At 45.5% G+C, this 19,902-nt stretch overlaps 1 protein-coding gene and 1 long non-coding RNA gene across 4 annotated transcripts in view; one reads left to right on the top strand and one right to left on the bottom strand.

Annotated features, from left to right (window-relative positions):
• The window catches only part of LOC142292035 (uncharacterized), a 104,317-nt gene extending 88,220 nt beyond the window's left edge, over positions 1-16,097 (top strand). For both annotated transcript variants that reach the window (XR_012750566.1, XR_012750567.1), the window contains exons 4-5: positions 12,622-12,717; positions 15,658-16,097. This is a non-coding gene — a long non-coding RNA (uncharacterized LOC142292035). The remainder of the gene's footprint in view (positions 1-12,621; positions 12,718-15,657) is intronic.
• The window catches only part of ARHGEF25 (Rho guanine nucleotide exchange factor 25), a 517,568-nt gene that overhangs the window by 434,947 nt on the left and 62,719 nt on the right, over positions 1-19,902 (bottom strand). The gene's annotated exons all lie outside the window — the stretch shown is intronic.

Here is a 19,902-nt window from a genome sequence, read left to right as displayed (position 1 = left end):
CTCGGCTGTTTGGAGGAAATTACTTTATTCCTCTCAGCAGCCGCAGTCTCTCAGTCATAGAGGCGTGGCTTCAATGACCGCTCATAGTGAGTGGTGGCTGTAACCACTCCCCAGCACTGACTGATAGCTAGCTCTTTACTCATACAATCCTGTGGAGCCAGCTGTCAGTTAGTACTGGGGAGTGGTTACAGCCTCACTACTATGCACTGAGTGGTTAATGAAGCCATGCCGATGCACCTATAAATAACTGAAAGCCCAAAGCTGCTGGGTAGAATAAAGTTCATTTTCTCCCTGCACCAGGCTATCAGTGCGGTGGTTGCATGGCTTTAGAAGTTAGAACGCTATTATTAGAGAACAGAAATCAGAAGGCATTAGAGCTCCATAACTTTTATATATCACTATATTTGTAGAAAATCCCTTTAAGTTAAGATTACATTTTCCTTGCTGTGCAAGGACTTGCTGAAAACAGTGGTTGTTTAATTATGAAATTAAATTGCCTTTAGCTATATTAACTAAATTTTAGATAATTACTAAAATGTAAAAAACAAATATCAAAGTAGGGCGGGCAGTCAATTAGTACATTATTGCAGCTTTACATTATGTGCATCAATTAAAGTTTCCCTATTATTCAAGTGATTGCGCTGCAATTAGATGAAGCGTAATCTATCTAATTTAATATAAGGTAGAGGAAGCTCCAGATGTCTTCAATGAGAGATAAACGGCTTCATAAACCCTTGTGATGAGCCTGAGTAACCAGAACTGGAAATGAGGAGGCAACGTAAGAAAAATAGCAATGTTCTTAGGGATCGCTTACATCTGAGTGTTTAAGGAAAATTTCTTCCTAATGCTTATTTACTTCAGCGTATTTTGACTTGTTCTCAAAAGCAAAATTTCCATTTGTAGATAAAAAAGGATGGACACAAAGTAGCCGTAAGAGAACCTGTCACCATGTCAAAAGTATCCATTTTTTGTGTTTATATTTATTGTGCTGTCCCCCTGAGTATTCTGTTTTTTGTTTTCCTAAAGTCCACCATACATTTCCAGAGATACGGGCCTTTTAACTTAGTGCTAATTTTTATGACCCTATCAAAGAAGGTGTGGCTCGCAGGGTAATAATGCAAAACAGCCTATACACACGCCCCCAGAGAATCCTATGAGCCACACCCACTTGGTAAAGACCCAAAAAAATAGTACTAAACATAAAGCCCCAAATCTCTGGAATCATTTGTAAAAGTAAAAAAAACACAAAAAACAACAATATAATACTCAGGGGTGCAGAGGGAATAAAATATGGCTAAAAACTGGCCACTTTTTACCTAGTGACAGATCCTCTTTAACAGATAATTACATAATATACTGAATATAATAGCTACACTATAAATGCAATGCAGTTACTTCTTTCATGGCCACAAATCAATTTGCATTGCAATGAAGTGGCACACCCAGAAGATAGGACCTGTGCAAGGACAATTATAATACTTCATGGCGCATGCGTAGGAACCTGAACTCAGCAGTTTTTAGTATGGCATCTTCTTATGATGTATGACTAGAGATGGGTGCACTCGGACTGTAAAAGTCCGGATCCGCACGGTTTCAAAGTTGCCTGGGTGCCAGACCCGGGCCTGGGATTCCGGGTGTTTGATGTGGATCCGGCACTCGAGAAATTAAAAAAAAAATAAAATAAAAATAAAGAAAATAAAAATGAAGGAGGTGTGCCGCCCCAGCAGCGGATCGAACGGCTCGGATCCGGGGGTGGTGATCGTTCGTGGCTCGAGGGTCTCCGGAACCGGGGGCTTAGGGGCCACACTCAAATGTAAAGGGGGTATTTATAGGTATTTGTAGTTCGTGACGCCACCCGTGGTGTGTGGTAATTGGGGAGTACCGCCGCTGCCATTGGGAGTACTCAGGGTGATGGAGTGGGGCAGCTTGGTGACGTTGCCGTCCGTAGGTAGGGGTAGGCCCTGGGACTCTGGTGGGAGATGCAGGGACGCAGTGCAGGGGTCAGTCGGGTACTCAATCAGCAATGAAGCAGACGCTGACAACACTGTAAACCAAGTCTCTGAACGCCGTTGCCTCTCAGGGGGGAAATCGTCCGGGTCCCAGCCCCCACAGTACTGCCGGTGGTCTGTAACCTGCCTCCTGGCACTAAGTTTTAGATTGTCTGTTGTGGCCTGGTAGCTTGGAGCTGTCCGGGCCCCGCTCACCACTGTGGCTAAGTGGAGGAACCTGCTCTCAGGAGCTCACGCTTGGGATTTCAGTGGGCTGCTTGCTAGGAAAGCCCTATCCCCCTTGTTGCGCTAGTGCCCCTGATCTCTGAGCTGGTGGGAACAGTCCATAAAGGCCCCGTTCTCCACAGGTTAATTGCCGGGTTGCCTGAAGCTTCTCCCAGACCTAGGGTCCGTGTACCCCATCGTGCCTTTGGTCCCGGACCGATGATAGGGCCAAGCTGCTGACCGTCCTCCTTAACACTTCCCAGGCACTTAGCCTAAATCCCCTGCGACCGGGGGTCCGACTCCTCTAAGTCCAGACCACTGTCTGCTACCTAGTTTACTTCTCCCCTGGAAGCTCCAACTCCCAGCTTCCTCAGAGCTCCTCACAGCTTGAGGGCTACCACTCAACTCAACTGACACCTCCCACCTCCCTGTCTGAAACCTAGGTGGGCGGCCCTATTCCGGCTTAAGCAGCCCACTGGTGTGCCTGACAGGTGTGGTGCAAGGCGTGTCTAGGATTTGTGAATGCTGAGGGAGGCAGTACTGTAAGATAGAGAACCAGAACCATGGGGGGTTGAATACTGCACAGGTAGGGCAGTTTGTGCAGTGCCCTGTAACGACTTGAATAGTCCAGGGGCATCACATTTCCCCTTGGCTAAACGTAGCTTGTCCCCAAACTGCAGGACATCCAGAGGTTTTTTGTTTTTTTTTAAACTGCAAGGTAAAAAGGAATAACATTTTTATTAACATTTTCAGTTTTCATCCCACATAAGGGAGGCACATTTACTTCAATGTTTCGTCAAACTCCCAAAGTTCATCTTTTAAACTATGGAACTCTACCGGTTGCATTGGTAGCGGGGGCTCAACCTGCTCCGTTGCAGCCCCTTTCTGTGACAGTCCAGTTCCAACGTCCCGGATCCCATTAACCCGCCACCCAAACAAACCTGACCCGTGGCATTCCTACTTGGGGTCCGTGACAGGGTTGAAGTCCCGGATTTAAAAGGACGACTCTGGTTACAGTCCTGAGCAACCTGGTAGCCATTGCCCTTTTGCGCTAACCCCCACCGGGGCCTCCTGGTGCCGTCTACCAGCACCGCACTGTCCAAGGCCCTGATGGTCTTTTCCCTATAACAAAGGTTGGAAAAAGGTTCAACAAGGATGGCACAGTCTACTTGTAGCATAACTTTCCTGTCACCTTCCATCAGGGACCCTTCAGCCGATCCCCAACAGCCCCCTCCATTTGGAACACTGGAGAACGTTCAACAAAGGTGACAGTCCAAACAGTCATTTTCTAACTTTCAACAAAACTGGTGGGTAGCCATCCTGGTTCAGCTACCGCTACTGCATACGAATTCCTGCGGCTACGGCTACTACCGGGCGGCCACACAGAGGTGGAACCGTCATCGTTACAGGCTTCATCTCCACTGTGGTGAGTAAAAGAACCGTCAGTTCCGCTGCTGGGGGTGCAGATTCCGGGTGCTCCGTATCTGTTACGGGGGCTGTCTGATTATAAAAACCAAAGGGATATCAGACAGTCAGGGTCCACCATGCAAAGTCTCTGCTGCAGACTATGGCAGAGGATAAGGGGTATCTTGTACTACGGAAGCAGTACTGACACTGATACGTCTCAGTGACACTAGAGCCAATCACGGCATGTACTGTTAAAGTCACAGTGACTACCGTATTTAGCATTAACGTAAAAGGGATAGGTTAATGAGTGAGGAAGAGTATATAAGTGTGCCGCTGTAAATAGTAGTAGCACAAGTGCAGATTGCAATACCTCTGTTAAACTCACAGAGGCATATAGTTAGGACATAAAGCAATTCCTCCCTTACTCGGAGGGTGTGTGGTATGGTCTCTGTTAATGATCACAGAGACAAAAGCAGTGAGTGTGAAATGGCACCTACCTAGGTCCGTTCCTCTAGTGGTGCCAGGAGACGGACAGCAGCGTAAGCCACACAAAGCTCATATCTGCGTTCGCTCCACTAGTGTGCGAGGACACGAACCACTAGATATGGCACCTGCCTAGGTCCGCTCCACTAGTAGTGCAAAAGAGACGGACAGCAACACAAGCCGCACAAAGCTCCTACCTATGTTCGCTCCCCTAGTGTGCGAGGATACGAACAACTGCCAGACGCAGTATAAGGAACATTACCCTAGCGGCAATGTCCACCTACGAGTAGAATCACAAGGCCCAGCCGGACCATGTGCCTCAGGCACCTGCCTATGTCCACTCCACTAAGATGTAAGGATACGGACCGCAGCCGAAGCTGTAAGGTACAAGAACGCTACCCTGCCGGTAGCGCTCACCTAGCATAGACAGAGAGATGCCTAGAGGGACATGCACAGAGCGTCTACTCTCATGTATGAACCAAGAGGACTGAGCGCCGGGCGGCATGCGTCAGGGTCTTATATAGAATATGTGCCTCATCCAAGATGGAGGACACCAGAACCAATCCGCTGCCAGAACGACAGCAACGACGTCACGCTAGCCTATCACCGAGCAAAGCGTCACAAGCACATGACCAGTGACCAATCGGCATAGAAGGTGTCAGAGACATGTGACCACGTGTCACAAGCACATGACCAGCGGCCAATCAGCTTAGAAGGTGTCAGAGACATGTGACCTCATGTCAGCGATGATGTCACCCGCACATGTGCAATGGCTCCAAGATAGGACTTAGTCTCCAGCGCTTGCACATGTGCAGTAGCAAGAAATCCGAACATAGTCTCCAGTGCCACAGCAACCGTAACAGTATCGGGGTACGGACCCGGTGATGCGGCCGAGTGTGGTCGGGGTTGGGGTAACCGCTGCCATGGCCTGGTTGAATGGGATCTGGGACTCTGCAGCTTGTTCTCTACAAATGGGCACTGGAGGGTCCGCTGCCGGTATTGGAGTAGGCAGCTCGGCGTCCCTGCTTCACTTCCGCTGTTACATGCCGTCACGCCCCCTCGGTTTTCACCAGCCCATCACTGTCGCGCTCGGGCCCTCTGGGAACTTCCGGTCCTTGCAAACTCACAGAACAAAGGGCGGGGCTTCGGCTTTGCACGCTTTTGGTCTGGAAGATGGCGTTTTGGCGCCAAAGATGGCAGAAAATGGCGGGAACGAGACCCCTGAAACGCAGCTTCACTCTTCAAGGCGCACGTCACCCAGGTTAGTGGGCCCAGTTCGTATCCTGTTCGTGACGCCAGAAATTTGAGGTGTGCCGCCCAGCAGCGGATCGAACTGCTCAGATCCGGGGGTGGTGATCATTCGTGGCTCGAGGTTCTCCGGACCCGGGGGCTTAGGGGCCACACTCAAATGTAAAGGGGGTATTTACAGGGGATTTGGTGTAGTTCATAACGCCACCCGTGGTGTGCGGTAATTGGAGAGTACCGCCGCTGCCATTGGGAGTACCAAGGGTAATGGAGTGGGGCAGCTTGGTGACGTTGCCCTCCACAGGTAGGGATAAGCACCAAGACTCTGGTGAGAGATGCGGGGACGCAGTGCAGGATCCAGTCGGGTACTCACTCAGCAACGAAGCAGACACTGACAACAGGGTAAACCAAGTCTCTGAACGCCATTGCCTCTCGGTGGGGAAATCATCTGGGTCCCGTCCCCCATAGTACTGCAGGTGGTCTGTAACCTGCCTCCTGGCACTAAGTTTTAGATTGTCCGTTGTGGCCCGGCAGCTTGGAGCTGTCCGGGCCCCGCCTCCCACTGTGGCTAAGTGGAGGAGCATCCTCTCAGGAGCTCACGTTTGGGATTTCAGTGGGCTGCTTGCTAGGAAAGCCCTATTCCCCTCGTTGTGCTAGTGCCCCCGATATCTGATCTGGTGGGAACAGTCCATAAAGGCCCCGTTCTCCACAGGTTAATTGCCGGGTTGCCTGAAGCTTCTCCCAGACCTAGGATCCGTGTACCCCGTCGTACCTTCGGTCCCAGACCATGATTGGACCAAGCTGCTGACCGTCTTCCTTGACAGGTCCTAAGCACCTAGCCTCAATCCCCTGCGACCGGGGGTCCGACTCCTCTAGGTCCAGACCACCATCTGCGACCTAGTTTACTTCTACCCTGGGAGCTCCAACTCCCAGCTTCCTCAGAGCTCCTCACAGCTCGATGGCTACCACTCAACTCAACTGACACCTCCCACCTCCCTGTCTGACCCCTAGGTGGGCGGCCCTATTCCTGCTTAAGCAGCCCACTGGTGTGCCTGACAGGTGTGGTGCAAGGCGTATCTAGGATTTGTGAATGCTAATGGAGGCAGTCCTGTAGGATAGAGACCCAGAACCATGGGGTGTTGAATACTGTACGGGTAGGGCTGTTTGTGCAGTACCCTGTGACGACCTGAATAGTCCAGGGGCATCACACAAGTACTTCATACTTACCAAGGCTCCAGCCCGGCTGTAAACTGCTCCCGCACGGTTGTATGCTCCTGCAGCCTCTGCTCAGCTTTCCTCATACATATGCACTGCTTTCCCCACCCACCCGCCGGCCTGGCCTCTGTGATTGGTTGCAGTGAGATGCGCCCCCAGCCTGTGTGACAGTGTCTTCCCTGCAACTAGTCATCGCTCATCGCAGCTTATTCATTCTCTGCACTCACAGCGGGCAGTCGTAGTCTATGGCTGCGCGCTGTGATCGAGATATAGCAGCGCTGGAATTGCTCAAGGAACCTTGAGTGGATTACATCGGACCTGCAGGGTTTTGGGGTTAATAAAGTGGTGACAGAGGGTGCTTTTTTGTATTTTATTCCAAATAAATGATTTTTTCAGTGTTTGTATTTGTTTATTTTCACTTACAGATTAGAGATGCAGGTGTCATAGATGCTGTCATCAGTAATCTAGGACTTAGTGGCAGCTAAGGGCTGCTATTAACTCCTTATTACCCTAATTGCCACTGCACCAGGGCCGTCGGGAAGAGCAGGGTAAAGCGCCAGGTTTGTTGCATCTAATGGATGCGACAATTCCGGGCGGCTGGAGGCCAATATTTTTAAGCTGGGTCTCCCCAGCCTAAGAATACCAGCCCCAGCTGTTGGGCTTTATCTTGACTGGATATCAAAACAGTTCTTATTCTTCAGCACTCTTCAGCAGTCTGGATTATATCTGCATAATCTGAATCAAATTCTGGTTTACATTGTCCAGTATAAATTTTGAATACATATACATTGATACATGACAAATAACTGGGGCGATATTACCCATTCTGGCCATGTAATAATGGCCCCTGTCCTGGCCCCTTTATTTAATAATGTTTCGCAGCCCAACCTCCATCATTTAACAATGTCCACCATCCTTTAAAGGGGTTGTCCATTATTCTTCTCAATCCCTATGTTTCCGCTCAGTAAAATAACACTTATACAGTTGTGCTCAAAAGTTTACATAACCCAGCAGATTTTTTGTTTTCTTGGCCTTTTTTCAGAGAATATGAATGATAAAACAAAATCTTTTTTTATCACTCATGGTTAGTGGTTGGATGAAGCCATTTATTGTCAAACTACTGAGTTTTCTCTTTTTAAATCATAGTGACAACCAAAAACATCCAAATGACCCTGATCATAAGTTCATATACCCTAGTTCTTAATACCGTGTATTACCCCCATCAATGAAAACTTGAAGTCTTTTATGGTAGTTGTGAATAAGGCTCTTTATTTTCTCAGATGGTAAAGCTGCTCATTCTTCTTGGTAAAATGCCTCCAGTTCCTGTAAATTGCTGGGCTTTCTTGCATGAACTGCGAGCTTGAGTATTCCCCAGACTGACTCAATGATATTGAGGTCAGGAGAAAGAGATGGCCACTCCAGAACCTTCACTCTGTTCTGCTGTAGTCAATGACAGGTCAACTTGGCCTTGTGTTTTGGATCGTTGTCATGCTCGAACATCCAAGTACGTCCCATGCACAGCTTATTGGCTGATGAGTGCAAATTTGCCTCCAGTATTTGCTGATAATGTGCTGCAGTCACCTTTCCTTCAATTTTGACCAAGTTTCCTGTACCTTTGTAGTTCATACATCCCTGCACCATCAGCAATCCACCTCTGTGCTTTACAGTAGTAATGGTGTTCCTTTCATCATAGGCCTTGTTGACACCTCTCCAAATGTAACGTGTATGGTTGTGGCTGAATAGTTCGAATTTGGGCTCATCTCTCCAAATTACCTTGTTCCAGAAGTTTTGAGGCTTGTCTCTGTGCGGTTTGGCGTATTAACCCTTCTATATCATAGGTGAGATACTTTGTGGCATTTGCGTAGTAATAGCTTTCTTCTGGCGACTCGACCATGCAGCCCATTTTTCTTCAAGTGCCTCCTTATTGTGCATCTTGAAATAGCCACACCGCTAGTTTTCAGTGAGCCCTGTATTTCAGCTGATTTTATTTGTGGGTTTTTCTTTGCATCACAAACAATTTTCCTGGCAGTTGTGGCTGAAATTTTTGTTGGTCTACCTGATCGTGGTTTGGTTTTTACAGAGCCCCTGATTTTCCATTTGTTAACCACAGTTTGAACACTGCTGACTGTCATTTTCAATTCCTTGGATATCTTTTAGTATCCCTTTCCTGTTTTATACAGTTCAACTATCTTTTCCCACAGACCTGTTGACAATTCTTTTGCTTTCCCCATGACTCACAATTCAGAAACATCAGTGGATGGGTGAAAGATGTCTGGATCCCAGAAACTCGCTCAGCTTTTATGCACACGCAATGATTACAAGCAAACAGGTCACAAGTGAGGATGTTACCTTTATTAGCCATTCAAAACCATTTGTGTCAACTTCTGTGCATGTTATCAGGTCAAAATCACCAGGGTATGTGAACTCTTGATGAGGGTCATTTGGATGTTTTTGGTTGTCATTATGATTTAAAAAGAGAAAACACAGTAGTTTGACAATAAATGGCTTCACCCAACCACTAAAAAGATTTTGTGTTATCATCCATATTCTGAGAAAAAAGGCCAAGAAAACAAAGGTGAGTATTATTATTATTTATTATTATAGCGCCATTTATTCCATGGCGCTTTACAAGTGAAAGAGGGTATACATACAACAATCATTAACAATACAAAACAGACTGGTATAGGAAGAGAGAGGACCCTGCCTGCGAGGGCTCACAGTCTACAGTATGTGTTATTATTTTAATGGTGGGGGAAACATAGCGGTTGTCCGAGTAGTGGACAATCCGTATAGTAATGGCCCCAACCTTTAACACGTTCCCCCTACTGTAATAATGTCCTCCATTTTAGCCCCATCTTTTAGCAATGTCCCCAGTTCTATAATAATATTCCATATTCAGTAATAAATTAATGTCCCCTATTTTTTAAAAATGTTCCTCATGCTGGTTCCCGTCCTTTAATAATCTTCCCCATCCGGGGCCCCTTCTTGTAATAGTGTTCCCCTTCCTAGTGCTCTCCTCAAACCCATTTAAACACAGAAAAATTAATGATTATTCTTATCTTTCCTTGCTGCCGCAAGTGATAGGTATGCGGACATCAGCTGCTTGCCTCTGATAGGCTAGCAGCCACTACAGCTATTGCAGCACAAGGAGCTGGTGGACCTCTGTTTTGCCATATATTTCAGTTGAACGTGTGTCCAAGGACACATATTCACCTGAAAACGGGGTTGGTGTCAGCTGGCACCAATTTTCAAAAAGTCACTCATTGAATCTCACCTTCTCATCTTCATAGCAGGCAGGAGAACTGACTTACCTACACATGTCACTGTAAATAAGGAATCTATGTTCTATGTTCATGAAGAATGTAGTTCATGTTTCATATATGGTCCGTAAGACCGCAAGTAATATATTAAAAATAAGCAGCAATAACATTCTTGAAACAGCTTGAGATGACAACAAAAATCCAGCTAAATCTGTGCATCTTTGCCTATTGCTGGAGACTCAGATGACACCTATGAATAAACCTAGAGGGGAAAAACCTGTAAATTGCATACTGCAATTTATTTGGGGATTATAGGGGAACATTGTCCATGGTTCACTACTCTGCTACACTTTACTACACTGCTACTACTGGTTCACTACTGCAAGAAATCTACAAAAATCCACGTTCACCAAAATGCTTTTTGCTTCTGTGCGGATTTAGCATGACCAGGGTATTGTAAACTGTCCCCATGCACAAATAACACCAATGCTGAGTGACGATGGAAATATACGACCACAGCAGCCTTTATTAATTACAATTAATAACATACTCAAAATTGTTAAACCGCCATAACCATAACCTTTTCCTTGAGGAGATCCTGGATGGCCTAAACCACTGAAAAAAACAGCACCAGAAACCATCCCCAGTCGCACCACTCCGACTCGGGGCTCACCATTGTCACAGTACTGTCCCTTCCAATTTTTTAACTTTTAAATTTTTAATTTGTTTTTTCTATTTTTTTCTATTTCTTATATATTGCATTATGAACAGATACGCACCTATTCATAATGGGAGGTGCTGCCAGTCCAGTTTGAAGTCAGGCAAGTACCGGCATGGCAGTCCGGCTGGGAATCCCTGGTTTCATTGTTTTTTCCTTTTTTTTTATATATATATATATATATATATATATATATATATATATATATATATATATATATATATATATATATATATATATATATATATATATATATTATTACAGTACAGCCCAAACCTTTGGACACACCTTCTCATTCACAGGGTTTTCTTTATTTTCATGACTCTGAAAACTGTAGATTCACATTGAAGGCATCAAAACTATGAATTAACACATGTGGAATGAAATACTTAACAAAAAATTGTGAAACAACTGAACATATGTCTTATATTCTAGGTTCTTCAAAGTAGCCACCTTTTGCTTTGATTACTGCGTTGCACAGTCTTGGCATTCTCTTGATGAGCTTCAAGAGGTAGTCACTGGAAATTGTTTTCACTTCACAGGTGTGCCCTGTCAGGTTTAATAAGTGGGATTTCTTGCCTTATAAATGGGGTTGGGATAATCAGTTGTGTTGTGCAGAAGTCTGGTGGATACACAGCTGATAGTCCTACTGAATAGACTGTTAGAATTTGTATTATGGCAAGAAAAAAGCAGCTAAGTAAAGAAAAACGAGTGGCCATCATTACTTTAAGAAAGGAAGGTCAGTCAGTCCTAAAAATTGGGAAAACTTTGAAAGTGTCCCCAAGTACAGTGGCAAAAACCATCAAACGATACAAAGAAACTGGCTCACATGAGGACCACCCCAGGAAAGTAAGACCAAGAGTCACCTCTGCTGCGGAGAATAAGTTTATCCGAGTCACCAGTCTCAGAAATCGCAGGTTAAAAGCAGCTCAGATTAGAGACCAGGTCAATGCCACACAGAGTTCTAGCAGCAGACACATCTCTAGAACAGCTGTTAAGAGGAGGCTTTGTGCAGCAGGCCTTCATGGTAAAATAGCTGCTAGGAAACCAATGCTAAGGACAGGCAACAAGCAGAAGAGACTTGTTTGGGTTAAAGAACACAAGGAATGGACGTTAGACCAGTGGAAATCTGTGCTTTGGTCTGATGAGTCCAAATTTGAGATCTTTGGATCCAACCACCTTGTCTTTGTGTGACTCAGAAAAGGTGAACGGATGGGCTCTACATGCCTGTTTCCCACTGTGAAGCATGGAGGAGGAGGTGTGATGATGTGGGGGTGCTTTGCTGGTGACACTGTTGGGGATTTATTCAAAATTGAAGGCATACTGAACCAGCATGGCTTCCATAGCATCTTGCAGCGGCATGCTATTCCATCCGGTTTGCGTTTAGTTGGATCATCATTTATTTTTCAACAGGACAATGACCCCAAACATACCTCCAGGCTGTGTAAGGGCTAGTTGACTAAGACGGAGAGTGATGGGGTGCTACGCCAGATGACCTGGTCTCCACAGTCACCAGACCTGAACCCAATCGAGATGGTTTGGGGTGAGCTGGACCGCAGAGTGAAGACAAAAGGGCCAACAAGTGCTAAGCATCTCTGGGAATTCCTTCAAGACTGTTGGAAGACCATTTCCGGTTACTACCTCTTGAAGCTCATCAAGAGAATGCTAAGAGTGTGCAAAGCAGTAATCAAAGGAAAAGGTGGCTACTTTGAAGAACCTAGAATATAAGACATATTTTCAGTTGCTTCACACTTTTTTGTTAAGTATTTCATTCCACATGTGTTAATTCATAGTTTTGATGCCTTCAATGTGAATCTACAATTTTCAGAGTCATGAAAATAAAGAAAACTCTTTGAATGAGAAGGTGTGTCCAAACTTTTGGTCTGTACTGTAATAATTTTATATATATATATATATATATATATATATACATACGGTATATATATATATATATATATATATATATATGGAGAGAGAGAGAGATAGAGATATATATATATATATATATACATACATACACACAGTATATATATATCTTTTTATTTATTTGTTTATCTTTTTAATTTTTCATTTTTTTTAGTTATTCTTTATTGACGACTTAATAAGGGGCGGGTGTTTCACCGGTCCTGGATCCAAACGACAGGATGTCGCAACGGCTCTTCCTCCTCTTATAAAGGTACTCCCTCACCTCATTTCCCCACCTCTCCCTACAAACTTCCTTCCAATCCCTTATCTGACTCCTCACCACCTGCCTATTCAAATCCTCATAGCTCCCCCTATACTGCCGAGCAGCCCACAAATTCCTTGCTAACCCCTTCTTACCCAAACTCCATAATAACCCTATATGTGCCTGGCTTTACACACCCCTGTCATGTCCCTTCTTCCGCTATGACTGTGCCCTCGCTCCAACCCTTCTGCCATTTTTCTGCACTATAATGGGCCATCAAAAGGTTAAAACATTTTTTAAAATCCTTACATTCACCTTACTGCTCACCTCTCCTACTCCTTTTCTACTCACCACCACCTATCTAGTCCTTGCGGCATCCTCTGATCACTGCCACACACACTGGAATCCCTAGGCCCCTCATCCTGTACCAGGACTTCTGACTTTCATGCGGGCCAAGAGGATTCTGCCGATTGTATGTGGAAGATCATGGCGCCTGTTGTGACATTGTGACTTTACATGCATTTGCTCAGAATCCTCTTGACAGGCGAGCGATATATTAAGGTATATTAAGGTAGTATATTAAGGGACATTACACTAGCAGCGAATAACTTCTCGGTGAATATTATTTCCTGGTAAAAAATGGTGAACAAACAAATTTAAATGTTGCCTGGTCTGCTCATCTCTACCCGATATCCTTATCACACATCCCAATCTCTTTACAGTTTACATTCTCATTAGAATATATCCGGAATGGCTTTCAACCAAAGTGCGTTATTAAACCCATCACGCTTCAACTATTTTGCAATACCTGGCAGCATCTTACATATGTGCAAGACTATACAGCAGGCTTACCAAAAAACACATGCAGTTTTAATAAGATCTTGGTCTCAGAATTCAGAACATCCTGTTATGTGAGAGAATCTAATAGTACCTGAGGTTGTGCTACACATCTTCCCCGACCTTCTTATCCCTGCCCTAACCCATTGGTTCAACCTTTTATTAACCTCCGGTGTCTTCTCTTCTGCTTTCAAACATACCACAATAACAACTATCCTGAACAAATCATCCCTTAACCTCTTAGTCCAGTTATTTCCCCACATTTGCTACTCGTGTGCCTCCAAACTCTTAAAAAAAATGAGAACACTAATGACTTATGGCCAAAGCACACAGACAATTGTCTATATTCCTCCTTCTAGACATCAATTCTTATAGCTTCCAGCATTATTTATATTATGATGATTATCACTGTTAAGAACAGCCATGGAGGTCACGCAGACATCCCACCGCTGTCACCAATATGTGATGAAACTTTACCTCGCAGTCCTACCATGATGTCTCTAATACGTCGGAGCCACATGATACGACCTTGTCACTTCCGCCAACAAGTGACTTTCCACACCCACAAAGGGTACATAAAGTCAGTTTGGCGCAGTGTTACACTGACACCCCCTGTCCACGTGGGCACAGTGAGGCATGGGGAGGGAGACTGAGCGGGCCGCGCAACCTCGGACGTGACACCTCACTCGCTCACAACCCCGACAGGCTGACAGACCCTTTTCACTAACCCCAGTGAAACAGATTTCTGCCGGTCCGGTAGTCTGCCACCAGTTCTTACATATAAAAATGATCCATTAGCAGGATTATATCGGGCCAGAAACCAGCCAAGGTAGCATGTAATACTAAACCAAGCAAACGGACATGGGATTCATGGATCGAGATAAAACAACAACCCAGGATTAAATTATATATTTAATCACCATAAGCTTATTATAGTCAGAAGTGCAGTTACAAGTAAGATATAGGTGCAAGCAGATCTACATATGAATCAGTTACCTTTTTCCTTGTGATTAGGCCTGGTGCTGGGTCGGCACAGGGGAGGCGCTCTGGAGCCCCTGGTTTCCTCGGGACTCCCCACATGTTTACTGGACGTGACTTCTCTGAGAAGAACTCCCTCCAAAATTTCCAATTTGGTTTTTAATAACCCATGTACCTCCCACATACCTCCCACTTGGTGACCTATGACAGGGCCAGACATGGGATGTGCCTTCAGGTTCCAGAACATTTATGAAATGGCAGCTTTCCTCATATCTCTGCCTCTGAGTGACCCATTTGGAATATATTGCCATCATGTTTCCTATTACGTTTACAATTATATTATGTGGTCTGGGTGTCTGCAATTGGCAGTAACCCCATGAAAATCAAACCAGACTGGGAAGCTAGCCACTACACATAGCTGGACAACGGAATCAACTCCTGCAACTCACCTAGTTACCTTCCCCTACTACTGTATTCCATTTTACATTTGTTTGTTTACCTGTGGATTGTCGGAGGCACCGTGACTGGATTACGCTCTGGGTTTTCAGGCCCTGTATTCCTGCTGGAGGTTGTGGCCACTACACTATGCAGCCCAGTAAGTGACACATGACTGGAATCAGGGTCCCTTTTCCTACATTATGCTGTTCTCAGATTAGGTGACAAAAGCCAGTTGACAGAGTCCCTTTAATTTAGATAGTACCAGATCTTCCCCACAGCTGCGTATATATTATATATATATATATATATATATACGGTATATATATACGGTATATATATATATATATATATATATATATATATCTCCTGATCTGTGTGGTTGACTACACCTTGTATACCCACAGGTCATATTGCACCTACTCCATTGCTCTTACAGCTGGCTTTGTTGCCTTTTGTGCTACCACTCTGTGGTGGTCACTCATTTTTCTACCTATCTCACACATCATGCCTTCATAATTGTGTTTTGCTCCCTGTCCCTTTTTTACATAGTAAGCACATCTTGCTTTTTTCTTGTATTTTGTATCCCAATAAATGTCATTGTTTTACATATTTGCCGTGTATGAATTTCATGTCAATTTTCTTGTTGTGAATCTTTTTCCTCCACCCTCATACGTTCTTTACTCAATCATCTTCAAGACATACCCTGAGCAACCCCCCATCCACTGGAACCTTCAGACAGAACTTGAAAGCCCATCTCTTCAAGAAAGCTTACAGCCTGCAATGCCCCCACTGCCACCTCAGCACCACTGGAGCTATCGCAAACCCCAACCTTCTCTCTCCTCCCAATTACCCTATAGACTGTAAGCCTAATAAAGCAGGGTCCTCTCCCGCTCTGTTTCAGTCTTTCACTGGTATTTTGTTCATTCTAATTCATATATGTATTTTCTATGTAAACCCCTTTCAATTCTGCAGCAACATGGAATCAATGGTGCTCTAAAAATAAATAATAATAGTATTAACTGTCTATAAATCTCTGTGATGGAAATTGTTTTAATCTACCTGATGTCTTCATCTGTAAAATTTCTAATCAATATCTGAAATACAATGTTAGACTAAAGAGGTTCTCATCTTCTAAAAATGGGAAAAAAGGGGCAAAGGGCTGGTAAAAACCTCATGTTAAAAATCTACTCTAACTTCTCAAGAACAAAGGAATATTGAATTCTATAGTCTATTGCTATTTGTCTATGTTACAAGCCTTCTCTGGAGCCTATCATTGGTGGCTGGTCTCCTAGGGAAGGATCGCAGCACTTTCACGCTGTTTGCTATAGGGCTTTTAAGTGCTGCTCTAAAGGGTGCTTTACACGCTGTGACATCGCTAGCGATTGCTAGCGATGTCGCGAGCGATAGCACCCGCCCCCGTCGTTCTTGCGATATGTGGTGATCGCTGCCGTAGCGAACAATATCTCTACAGCAGCGTCACACGCATATACCTGCTTAGCGACGTCACTGACCGCCGAACAATCCCTCCTTCAAGGGGGAGGTGCGTTCGACGTCACAGCGACATCACTGCGGCATCACTAAGCGGCCGCCCAATAGGAGAGGAGAGGCGGAGATGAGCAGCTGAAACATGCCGCCCACCCCCTTCATTCCTCATTGCCAGTGGACGCAGGTAAGGAGAAGTTCGTCGTTCCTGCGGTGTCACACATAGCGATGTGTGATGCCGCAGGAACGACGAACAACCAGAGGCATGCCCCACCAACGATATTATGAAAAGGAGCGACGTGTCAACGATCAACAATTTTTGACGTTTTTGCGATCGTTGATCGTCGCTCCTGCAATGTCGCTAACGACACCAGATGTGCGTCACTAACGACGTGACCCCGACGATATATCGTTAGCGATGTCGCAGCGTGCAAATCCCCTGAGTGACTGCAGTGAGCCGCACAAACAGCTGTGCTTTCACTCAGGTTACTCACGGCCACAGCTGCTGTCCTCCACCTGAGAGCGGTGGCCACGAGTAACCTCAGTGACAGCACAGCTGATCGTGCAACTCACTTCAGTTGCTGCATGGAGCTGACAGGAGCAGCGGTGTTCTACTGCCGCTCCTGTCAGCTTCCCATGTAGCAGAGCTGAAAGCGTCGTGGGACCTTGCATGGATTACGTCGGACCTGGAGTTGTTTTTGAGGGGTTAATAAAGTGGTGAAAGAGGGTGTTTTTTTTTGTCTTTCATTCCAAATAAAGGATTTTTTGGATGTGTGTGTTTATTTTCTTTAACTTACAGGTTAATCATGGAAGGTATCTCGGGGAGACGCCTGCCATGATTAACCTCGGACTTAGTGGTAGCTATGGGCTGCTGCCTATTAACTCCTTATTACCCCGTTTGTCACCGCACCAGGGCAATTCGGGATGAGCCGGGTAAAGTCCCGGGACTGTCGCATCTAGTGGATGCGGCTATTCCGGGCGGCTGCTGGCTGATATTGTTAGGCTGGGGGGCTCCTCATAACGTGGAGCTCCCCATCCTGAGAATACCAGCCTTCATCCGTTTGGCTTTATCCTGTCAGGTATCCAAATTGGGGGGACCGCTCGTTGTTTTTTTTAAAATTATTTATTTATTTATTTTTACTGCTCGATATAGACACGCCCACCGGCAGTTGTGATTGGTTGCAGTGAGACAGTGTCTGGCGGCAACCAATCATAGGCGCATTTTCAAAAGAGAAGAAGCCACCACAGTATGAACGCCGTGCAGCACCGCGCCGGTGATCGTGGAGTATAAGAGGGGGGTGGGAGGGAGAGACCGACATGGATAGAGAGAGAGATAGGGACATAGAGATAGAGAGAGACCGACCGACAGAGAGAGAAAGACGAAAGACCTGCCTTTGTTATGTTAAAAAAACACACGGATCGCAACAATAATGCAGTGCAAACGCACTGCTTCACATTTTGGCAGCGATTTTCTACAACTCATTGATTTCAACGGGTGTAGAACGCTGCCAAAATGGCAAAAACAACTGACATGCTGCTTCTTCAAACGCAGAGATTTTGACAAATTTTTGACAATCAAAACGCTGCGTTTCAAAAAGCATTGTGCGCACAGATTTTGCATGATTGTCATTGACTTTGCTGGGGAATCAGAACGCATGCATTTTGTCAATGACACAGTGCAGTCGTAAACGCAGCCAAAACGCAGAAAGAAACGCAAAGTGTGCACATGGCCTTAGGGGTACTTTGCATGTTGCGACATCGCTACTGCGATATCTTCGGGGTCAAATCGAAAGTGACACACATCCGGCGCCGGTAACGATGTCGCAACGTGTAAAGCCTAGATGCGCCGATAAACGATCGCAAAAGCGTCGAAAATCGGCGATCTGTGTAGCGTCGGTCATTTCCATAATGTCGGTACGATGTTGTTCCTCGTTCCTGCGGCAGCACACATTGCTGTGTGTGAAGCCGCAGGAGCGAGGAACATCTCCTTACCTGCGTCCACCGGCAATGCGGAAGGAAGGAGATGGGCGGTATGTTTACGTCCCGCTCATCTCCGCCCCTCCGCTTCTATTGGCCGCCTGCCGTGTGACGTCGCTATGACGCCACACGACCAGCCCCCTTAGGAAGGAGGCAGGTCGCCGGTCAGAGCGACGTCGCAGGGCAGATAAGTGCGTGTGAAGCTGCCGTAGGGATAATGTTCGCTACGGCAGCTATCACAAGATATTGCATGTGCGACGGGGGCGGGTACTATCGCGCTCAGCATCGCTAGCATCGGCTTGCGATGTGGTAGTGTGCAAAGTACTCCTTAGACTCAGCAGCTCTTTCACTTTTTAGCTGCTCATTTTCTAAATGGACTTTTCAGCCATTCGGTTAATACAATACAAGTGTGCTGCAATCTTTTTGGACTTTAGTATTATACAGCCATTCGGTCATAGATTTTTCAATGTAGAGAACTGTGCAAAAGTTTTAGCCAGTTGTGAATAAAATTAATGCTTTGTAAAATAGAAGTGTTAATAGTTTATTTTTATCAATTAACAAAACGCAAAGTGAATGACCAAAATAGAAATCTAAATCAAATCCCTATTTAATGTACCGCCCTTTGTCTTTAAAACAACATCAAAGCCTCATTTTTTGCAGGTACACTTGCAACTTGCACATACAGTAGCTTTTGAAGGAACTGAACGGGGAAGTTCTTTCAAACATCTTGGAGAAATAACCGCAGACCTTCTGTGTATGTAGGCTTGTACAGGGTCTTGGGGTGACCATATCATAACTTCCAGGACTTAGTTTTTAATGCCATAGGCTGTATGATTGGGGTCATTGTCCTCCTGCAGAATCAATTTGGAGCCAATCAGATGTTTTCCTGATGGTATTATATGATGGTTAAGTATTGCATTTTGTTAACTATTAACACTTTATTTTGGAAAGCATTTGTTTTAGACACGAGGAAAAAACCCCTACATTTTTACGGTACTGTATCTAAACCAGTCTCACCAAATCTAAGAGATCTATTTAAAGGGAACATGTCACCACTTTTTTGGCCTATAAGCTGCGGCCACCACCGGGCTCTTATATACAGCATTCTAACATGCTGTATATAAGAGCCCAGGCTGGGGGTATAACATAAAAAACACTTTAAAATACTTGCCTAAAGTCGCGCGGTGGGCCTTATGGGCGTCTCTGTTGTCCGGTGCCGGCAACTCCTCTTTCGGCCATCTTCATCTTCTTTCTGAAGCCTGGGTGCATGACGCGGCTATGTCATACACACTCGCCGGTCCTGTGCAGGCGTACTACAATACTTTCATCTGCCCTGCTCAGGGCAGATCAAAGTGCGCCTGCTCAGGACCTGAATGCCGGCGAGTGTGTATGACGTCGGACCTGTCATGCACCGCGGCTAAAGAAGAAGAACAAAGATGGCCGAAAGAGGCGGCACCAGCACCGGACAATGGAGACGCCCAT

Source organism: Anomaloglossus baeobatrachus, chromosome 2 (assembly GCF_048569485.1).
Source record: "Anomaloglossus baeobatrachus isolate aAnoBae1 chromosome 2, aAnoBae1.hap1, whole genome shotgun sequence".
NCBI classification, from domain to species: Eukaryota; Metazoa; Chordata; class Amphibia; order Anura; family Aromobatidae; genus Anomaloglossus; species Anomaloglossus baeobatrachus.
Note: the sequence above shows the minus strand (reverse complement) of the source record. Positions and strands in the feature narration are given on the sequence as shown.